Genomic DNA, 10,152 nt, shown 5'->3' on the forward strand with positions numbered 1-10,152 from the left:
TCCAAAAAAGGTTCATGCGGCATCTGGTATTCTCTAATGGCATCTCGAAAAAGAAACTACCATCTTCTTATAAGGAAGCAATTAACTCATTTCCGAATTAGTTCCCTAGAAGAACGGAGGATAATTAATGATATATCCTCCGTGACCAAAATATTTACCCATAGAATCGACTGCTCCCAGTTACTAAATAAATTTAACATACGTGTGCCAGTAAAATACCTTCGGAATAAAGTGACTCTCCTGTTTCCACCGCTTCGAAAAACAGTTTTCGGTTCAAATTCTCCCATCACCAGGCTATGCAAATTAGTAAATGAGTATAGTGACCGATTGGATATTCACACTGACTCACCTAACAGGGTTCGCTCTGTTATTATAACTCCAAATTAATTACCTAATTATTTTATTTCTGTTTAGCAGTGACTTATTTTATTTTATTTTTTTTTATTTATGGCACAATGTACAGACATCAGATACAGAAAGTGAGGAAAATAAAAACACTTAAAAATTAATACAACAGGCATATCTGTGCCCAATTATTACTGTGCTCAACATTCATTTTAAAACATTTAGATATACTTAAACAGACACTAAATCAACCATAAAAAAAAGAAAAATCGAGAGAAATAAAAAATGGAGAGAATGAGAATATGCTATTCACTCTACATTAATGCTAGCAGTGACCTCTTAAATGCTGGGACACTGCAGTTAAAGATATCACAATTAGTACATATTTCATTACAATACCCACACATCCTATATAGAGGATTATTTTGTGATACATTGTTTTTTGAAATGGGTATACTGAATAGTCGTTGATTACGCACAGACCGAGTCGACACCCTGAACAGTAGCATCCTTAGCAAGCCATCGTCAGAAAAACCATTGGCAATTTTGTGCAGTGCACGTAAATCATTCATCCACCTACATTTTTCTAATGAAACCATATGAAAGTAGTTCAAACGATCACTGTATTCGCGCATTGCTTTACGTATACCACACTTCGCAGTCAAAGCTCGCAGGAATCTGCGCTGTATAGCCTCTAACCTGTCTATATGGATTTTGTATACCGGAGACCATACTGATGAGCAATATTCAAGGATACTTCTAACGAGAGCCCCATACAAGATGATCCACGAATTTATGTTTTTAAATGGTTTGGCGTGTCTGAGTAAAAAGGACAGCATTTTGTTTGCTTTCCCGCAGACATGATCGTAGTGTGGGCGAAATGACAGGGAAGAGTCAAAAAATACCCTAAGTTACGAATACATTCGACACGGCTAAGAGCAGATCCATGCATGTTATAGTTAAAGCGCAAAGGGTGCCTATTTTTCGTGAAGGATATCACCTGACACTTGCCCACATTGAGTGACATATGATTGACAATACACCAACTGACAATGATTTCCAAATTTTTTTGTAGAGCCAAGCAATCCTCTATTTCCACAACTCGATTATAAATCTTAATGTCATCGGCGAATGCAAGACATTCACACTGGATGGTACAGAGGAGGTCATTGATAAAAATCAGGAACAAAAGCGGCCCCAGGTTTGAACCTTAAGGCACCCCTGAGCTCGAGATAAATGGGAAAGATACATAACCACTTACCACCACCAGCTGGGAACGATTAAGGAGATACGAAGCAAGCCAACGCAACAAACTTCCGTGAATACCCATGTGACTAGCCTTTGCCAGAAGTATGGAGTGATTCACACGATCGAATGCCTTGGCAAAATCAGTGTATATAGAAAAGACGTACACAAAAAATTGGTATAGGTTAATAAAGTGGAATTGGTTGATCTACCTCCAACAAAACCGTGCTGTTTCAGACTGAGGTTAGGGCCGACATGATTGTACAGATGCTGATATAGAAGCGACTCAAAGAACTTTGCAAACCAACTTAATATGCTAATTGGACGGTAGTTACAGACGTTGTTCTTATCACCAGATTTGAATATTGGCGTAATCTTAGCTATTTTCCATAAGGACGGAAACACTCCTTCACTCAGTGATTTATTATATATTAAAGTTAGTGGTTCAACTAATGCTAAGGCAGTCATACGTATAAATTTTGGTGGAATACAATCCGGTCCGGCACCCTTAGATAAGTCAACGTTCTTTAGTAATACTAACACAGGGTTCCTTCGTATCTGTAATTTACTCAGGGAGTAATTATGACAGGAAAAATCTGGGGTGTATGCTACATTTGTGTTTTTTACGTAGACAGACGAGAAGAATTTAGCGAAGAGATTCACTATATCACCACTCACATGGTAGCTACACAGTCGTGAAGATACATACGATGCGGCATAACATTAGTAACTCGCCTACTCTTCGTATAACGCCAGAAGGACCTCAAATTAATCGATAAGTCTTTTTCAACTTTAGAGATGTAAAGCTTAAAACAGCTTTGCAATAAGGACTTCACACGCAATAGTAACATAGAGAAAGTATCATAATCTCTAGGACTTTCGAAGCGCTTATAAAGGCGATGGTATTTGGCCTTTTGTCTAAGAATCCTAATTAAGCTAGGTGAGAACCAGACAGGATAATTAGAACTACGGGCGTTAATTTTTGGGGTATGTAGGTTAATAATATCATATAGTTGATTATAAAATAAAATTATAAAATAAAATATTATAATGTAAAATTGAACAAAGTCGTCGCAATTGAGTGAACCAGCATAATGAGACCAATCAATATCTTGAAGCTTATTTGAGCAGCTTTGGAAATCCGTTTTTCGAAAGCAAAGTCCATCACAAAGATTGTTTGGACGCAATAGAGGCTCATTGCTGTGATAGTCAACCTCAAAGGGAGGATGGTGTGAGTCAAGACGACCTATAGGGATAGCACGTCGCAAAGAGAATGCATCTGGACTATTGGTAATTAACAATTCCAACAATCTATTGTTATGATTTGTAATATGGTTCAACTGAGATATATTCATTGAATGGAATAAGTTGTAGAGTAATTCGGATTTTTGGCAACTATTATTTATTGGCGCATTAGTTTCCTTTGACCAGATCACATCGCCCAAATTGAAATCACCCATAATACATGTAGTCTGCCTAGGATTCATTCAAAAAGCTAGAAAAGTCTGTAAGTAACAAATAGTCGGGAATATATACAGTGCATAAGTTTATGATCACATTACTACCGATAGTAATCTGTACCCACAAGTCCTCCACGTAATTAGATTGACAATCATCCCTGACAGTAACACCAAGTCGTTTCGAAACTTTTTTTAATTCAAAAGTATTTCTTACACTTGTGATGTTTTTGTAGTAAACCAAACGTTTTATTAAGTATACTTTAGTTTAGTTTGTGTTATTTGTTTGATGTTAACTCATATTGTTTTTTGCATTGTCTAGTAACTAATTGCAAGAGGTATTTACCTGTAATTGTTTGATGCGTTTAGTTTTGTTTTTTTTACATTGTTTTTTAGTACATTGTATTTTAGTACATTGTTACAAACATAGGAACTTATTAGGCATAAGTTCCTATGTTTGTAACAGTGTACTCAAACGTTAATAAATTTTAAATAAATAAACTACTCGAACAAAAATGTTATAAAAGTCACAGCGCATGTTTAAAAAAAAAACAAAAGTCCTGCCATTTGCAAAATTCCGTAAATATTGTGTCTTAATTCTGTTTCAGAAAGCATCTTAGGTCCTATTTGCCAACGCAGGCATTTGCCAACATAATAGTTTTTTTCTACAGTGAGAGAGAAATATGTTTCGATTTCTTCACTACTAATTTTTTTGCAAGGAACAAAGAGGTTTTAGATGCGATATAAGATGTCTTAGAGTTCCTTAAATAACGGATTACCGGTATTTGCTACGTATACGGACGACAATTTCCTTGACCAACTTTATTCATTTGGTGTAACGGTGTAACTGGCCACAAACTACAAAATCATTTTTAAAAGATCAGACTCAATTGACTGAAATTAATAGAATTAACATTATAACACGACCGGAAATGGAGTGTGAGTCTGATTGTAAAGTAATACTACATTCATATGGAGTACCGCAAATAGTATTTTGGGACCGTTACTTTGCATAAAAATGTGTATTTTAAAGACATGTCCAAAGCATCCCATTGTGCTAAGACATATACATATAAAAGAAAATTAAATAAATAATAGCCTAAATTCATTAATAGTTTAAAAATTAGATTAGATTGAGACAAATATAAAATAAATGGACGCACATTGCAGAAACAGATACTTATAACAAAGTCCTTGGTACCTATACAGATTCATAACAAAATAAGCTGGAAACCACAATTTAGAGAGTATGCTTGCACTAAACTCAATACTTGTATGCATTCACATTATACATGCTTAACAAAGTGGTATTATAGATAGAAAATCGATTCTTCAAGCATAAGCACGGTTATGTTGTTTCCCTATTAAGATACAGTATAATGTTCTGGAGTAATTCATTTAATATAAACTCAAGTTTCACAGCATAAAAAAGAGCAATTTGTCGATAGCAAAGAACAGACAGCTGCAATTCATATTTCAAAGATCTCGACTACTGACTGTTCCTTCACTTTACATGATTAACTTCATTTTGACATCTTATTACTAATTACACTTAAAGATAATATAATTTACAATTTATTTTTATTCTTACTGACGCTATAATTACGACCCAGCTATCTCTCTCGCTCTAGTCGTTCCCTCATGTCTGAGGAGCGTGGTCAGCTTCATGCCTGCTTCTGAAGCGGATAATCTGCCTCCATCTGTTTCTGTCCAGCGCGTCTAGTACGACTGGGCAAAATTTGGAGGACGATGAGTCTTTCACCTAGTCGGTCCATCTTGTTGGTGCACTCAGCTATACTCAATTATTATTATTTTTGTTGATTTTATTTAGTCCACAATCTTAATCACAATTAATACTTAATAACAAACTGTTGATTTGCATTTGTATTTCAAGTAATACCTACATGACTGAAGTCCTATTACGGCCTGCTAATTATATTATTATGTAGATCACTATAATTATTCAAGTCTCTTTTCAACATCATCTGTACCTATTTTCCATATAACTCATTTAATGTATATTGCTACAGTTTTAAAATTAATTTCCTTTAAAATTTCATTAGGTTTTCAGTGTCAATACTGAATGTGTAAATCTGGAGGTGCTTTTTAGAGTGGTGAATATTCATGGCCCGACACTTCAGTTGCCCGCTAAAAGACGTTACTCCGCAATTTTTACTAATTCACTCGCCACTGGGTTGGATTCTACCTGTCAGCCTTGTATACAAAACTAACGCAGCCGACCGCATTCTCAAGCGTGCTTGCGCTATCGCTTCGTTAAAATATTATGATCATAATTTTATTTACAAGCAACTAATTTCACGGTGCTATCATGGATCAATGTACTTTACTCCGCTACGACTATGATTTTTTTTTAATGATGTCAAGTGACGGGATGAACAAGTTGTGCATCTGTTAAGCGACACGCCTGTGCATAGCTGTTGCCGTGCCGCTGAAAGCTTTAAATAGCGGAAGATCTGAGGGACATTTTACACCAATTTAAATTTTTATTGAATTGATATTCAATTATTTTTTGGGAAATTACTCCACTAGTTTGTTATAATTATAAATACAAAGACCGAACACTTAGAAAAAAATCCTTCGATCCGGCCGGATTCGAACCAACGTCTTCTAGCAAACCGTGCCAGACGCTACGCCAACTAAGTCACGGAACGAACCAGCGCGCGAATCCCGCGAAGGCCCTAAACGTTGGTTTATTTCAAAAAACGAATATACGCGATTTAAATCAGGAAGATAGATCCAATATTGTTGTAATCATTAATACAAAGATGGAACACAGCAATATATTAAGATCATTGGAACACAAAGAAAAATGTCTTAGATCCACCTGGACACAAACCAGATACGACGCCATTTTTCTTTATGCTTGATCTTTGTATCAACAATTAAAATAAACTGTAGGGTAAGTAATAAAACAAAAAAATATTATAATCATGATAGTAAAACATCGCGATATTCAATAAACTTAGGATCCAATATTCGTAGCTTCTTTGTCTATATTTTTTTTTTAAATAGGGTCATGAGCACGTCAATCATAACATTTTCATTTACATTCAACTCTATAACGTTTGCGATAAGGGCGGCACAAAGTGTCAAACAAGATGTGCTCTCCACTGAGTAATAAAAGAGAATTTCAGACATGAACAAAGTCAAGCTTTAATTTCCATTTGAAAAAAAGAGCGATTAAAAATTAAAAATAAATTTTATTTGTATTTTTGTAGTTCGTATTTTTCTTTATTTCTCTTTAAATTATTTTATTTTACATTAACATTAAAATTATTATTTACCTTAATGACGATCATGTTATCCCTTGACATTATATTTCAAATTGTGATATTATAATATTGATAATATGAAATAAATGATTCTATTCTATTCTAAAATTCATCACGTCTACAAAATAGACAAGATCTATTTTGTAGACGTGATGAATTTTATAAGGTTTGTATATGATTATGATCTTATGTTACGATTGTGTGATAAAACATCTGATAATTTATTAGATGATTCGTATCTCAAAGAATAAGTGAAATATCTTAGTAGTATCACACACGTGTGTAGTAGAAAACGCATCTAATAAATAAAGTAGGTAATAGTTAGTCGGCAGCAATAACCATGAATAATATTGTCAATTACAAGACAATTGCCAAAAATAAACTACCAAACTCAATTATAAATATTTAAGAAACATTTATAAAAAAAAATAGTAGCCACAAAACAATATTATACTATAATACACTTTTCTATCTATATAAATAGATACCTAAACAAATCAAATAAATAACAATATTATGTTGATTATATTAATACATAATAATCCTAATATTATATATAGATTATAAAATAATATATTACCTACTCCAAAAATAATGTCTAGTTATTAAAAATGCCTCCCGCCCATTTACTGTGCCCGACAGTGTCTATAAATGCTCTCAGTATTATATTTTGTAACACCTACATATGTTTTTACATATACTTATACATATACATTTTACATATACTTTTTAGTAGCAGTAAAGCTTGTGAAAGAATTCGTCCAGGTAGATACTGCCACTTGGCCACTTTCTGCTGCCAAGCAGTAATGTCAGCGTTACTGCGTTCCGATTTCGAATATCAAGGGTGCCGGTGAAATAGGGCAGGCACATGGGACTTGTCAACTTATGTCTCAGGGTGACGCGACGGGCGCAGCGGCAGTGCCCATTAGATGTTTGCTATCTCAAAGTTTGAGTGGCACAGCAATTGCTATGTACCTACAGGCGAGTCGCTTACCGCCAGGAGCACGACTTATTGATCTCTTCACTTGTTATCATAAAGAAATTGTTAACATTATGGAAAAGTAAGTAGAGTATATTGAACTAACAACATGTAACAAATTCGACCTATTGATTTGTACGACGTACATAATTCGTTTTGACAATAATTGTTTTCTTTTTCAATTTTCTATGACTTTATATTTCTGTCTTGAATTATATACGCATTAACCGTAACAACTACTTTAGTTTTTGTAATAGTATTTATAGACAGGGTCGGAAGTTATCACAATAATTATCTTAATAAACATACGTTGATATTTATAAAATTAATTAGAACTAAAAATTGCTACCGCTGCTATAATAGCACGTGCGCGTTGGCACTACGTGTTTGTGTCGAATGTCAAAAAAGTCACAAAGTTAATTGTTTTTCCAAAGATTTTTCTTCGTGTTCGCTAAGTTTTGTGTTTGCCATTTGTAGTAAAAAATTAAAGAGACAAAACTATGAATCAGCATGGATAATTATCAATTATCAAAGAAAATAAATATCTTCATAATTTTGTTAATAAAATTGGTAAGTGTATTTAGAAGAAAGTTTTGTAATTGTAAGTACCTACAAAGCCTACAAATATAACTATGTTTTTTCTTTTATTTTTTAATAATTCCGGAATATCAGAGAGAGAGAGAGAGGTATTATCTACTCTGTTAGTATTACTTGAATTTTAGGTAAATATTATAATAACAAAGTAGTTATTTGACATACAATTCAGTTTGGTAGGTCAATGAATTCAATACAAAAAAAATATGCAAATTTATAATAAAAACAGCCCGCACTAACAATTGAAAACGAGTATAAACGCAATTTAATTTTTCACTGCAACGCGGAAGTAGGTGTACAAAAACTACCCGTGTGCCATAGTCTTAACACACAATTTTTTTTAATCACAGTAAAATGTATCACAAATACGCTATATGCGTAATATGAAATACAAATAATAATAACTATACAATAATAAGTTCTTTCGCGACACACACGTCCATCACTCAACTCGGCTCAGGCCTCATTGAAAACCAGCGCCACAGTCAATTATAACTGTGGCCTATGCTGAATAAAGTCCTTTTGCGTACGACACAACCGCACAAAAGACAGTACAAAATTTGTTGTCGTTGTAATTTGTTTTTTTGTTAGATTTCTCTTATTTAATGTTTTTTTTATTGTATTTTGTATTTTGCTTATGAATTATTATTTCTTTAATTTGAACGGACATTCCATATTATAGATGAGACGTATTTGAAGCAACACCTGGCAACAGCCAGAGGCATGATTGACTTCCTAATCTTTAGACCGCTTTCACTATCAATGTGCGTTGAGGCGTAAACTTTTATTTATGAATAATGCCTATAAATGAATGCCTATAAATTATATATTTTTTTAATAGAGAATGTAATAATTTTACTTTAAAAAGAAGACCAACCTTTTAGGTTTGCTTATCCGCTTTCGCTGTGTTCGTTACATCGTCGATCTTGTCAAAGTTAACTGAAGTGCATATGTGAGTCCTCTACGTTTTGAACGTATCATATGAGCCCAAACACAAGGTAGCTGCTGTACATTGTTTATTTTTATAAAAAGGTATGTATACTAACAGCAAACCATATATAACATTTCGCGGCATAAGACATTACAAATAGTGGTATCAATATAAATATGCTTGCCAATTATAGGCATACACAACATTTGCCAAGAACTGTCTAAACATTAACAATAAATTCCAAGTTAATAATAGTAATAATAACTCACACACTCAACATAGCCCCGCACTAGGAAAACCCTGTGTCGCGGGTGCCACGGACACACATATAACTCACGGGAGAAACAAATGTAGGCCATACAAATATTTCTCCCGGCCCGGGAATCGAACCTGGGACCTCTGCGTAGCAGTCCGGCATGGTAACCGTTCAGCCACGGAGGCAGTTAAATAATAAACCCAAATGGGAGGCTTACAAGAGCCTATGCAATATTTCAATAATGCAAAAGTTTAATTTTAAAAACATATCATAATCATTGAAAACATCTATGATTTTTGAGGAGTTCCTCACATCTGTCTGCCAATTCCATCATCAAATATACTCTAGGTCACCATAACAATTTCATTGGAATTACATATATTTACCAAGTATATATTGAAATCGATTAAGGGAAAGTTGGTGAAATTCAATAAACAGGGTTTATCCTCTAATTTGCCACGCGTGTCATCGGACCTACTTACTATGAGCGTTTACCCGCTACTCTCAGACTTAAACCGTCTGACGAAATATTTGGGCGCCGGCTGAAAGACCTTTTCTTGAAAAATCCTATATACTCCGTAAAAGAATTTATGGACTTTAAATTGTAACGAATTCAGTATTTTCTATTTTTATTCTAATTTTTACCGCATTAACATACTCTTGTATAATTGTTATCAACTTATGACGATCCTTGATGGAGAATGATATTTGATATATAATTTAATGACAACAATATTATATAATGAATTGTTAATTTTCTAATTATTGTGTGCTTTTCTTATAATTTTCCTTTTTGTCTGACGATCTCAATATAATTTCTTATACTTTGACATGTAGTGCAATTTATACTGTAATGTTATATTTGAGAAATAAATGAACCTGAATCTGAATCTTAGCGGTGGAAGGAACATTTTCATCAAATTTGTATGGGACCACTACTGAGATGCCTTCTCTCCAACAAAAAGAATCATCGCAAGTATCGTAGTAATCGCGTAACGTACACACAAAAATAATTACAAACGAATCTAGAAACTCTTAGTTTTTTGAAGTCG

This window comes from Hyposmocoma kahamanoa, unplaced genomic scaffold (genome assembly GCF_003589595.1).
Source record: "Hyposmocoma kahamanoa isolate Upper Pololo Valley unplaced genomic scaffold, ASM358959v1 93, whole genome shotgun sequence".
In the NCBI taxonomy this organism is placed as follows: Eukaryota; Metazoa; Arthropoda; class Insecta; order Lepidoptera; family Cosmopterigidae; genus Hyposmocoma; species Hyposmocoma kahamanoa.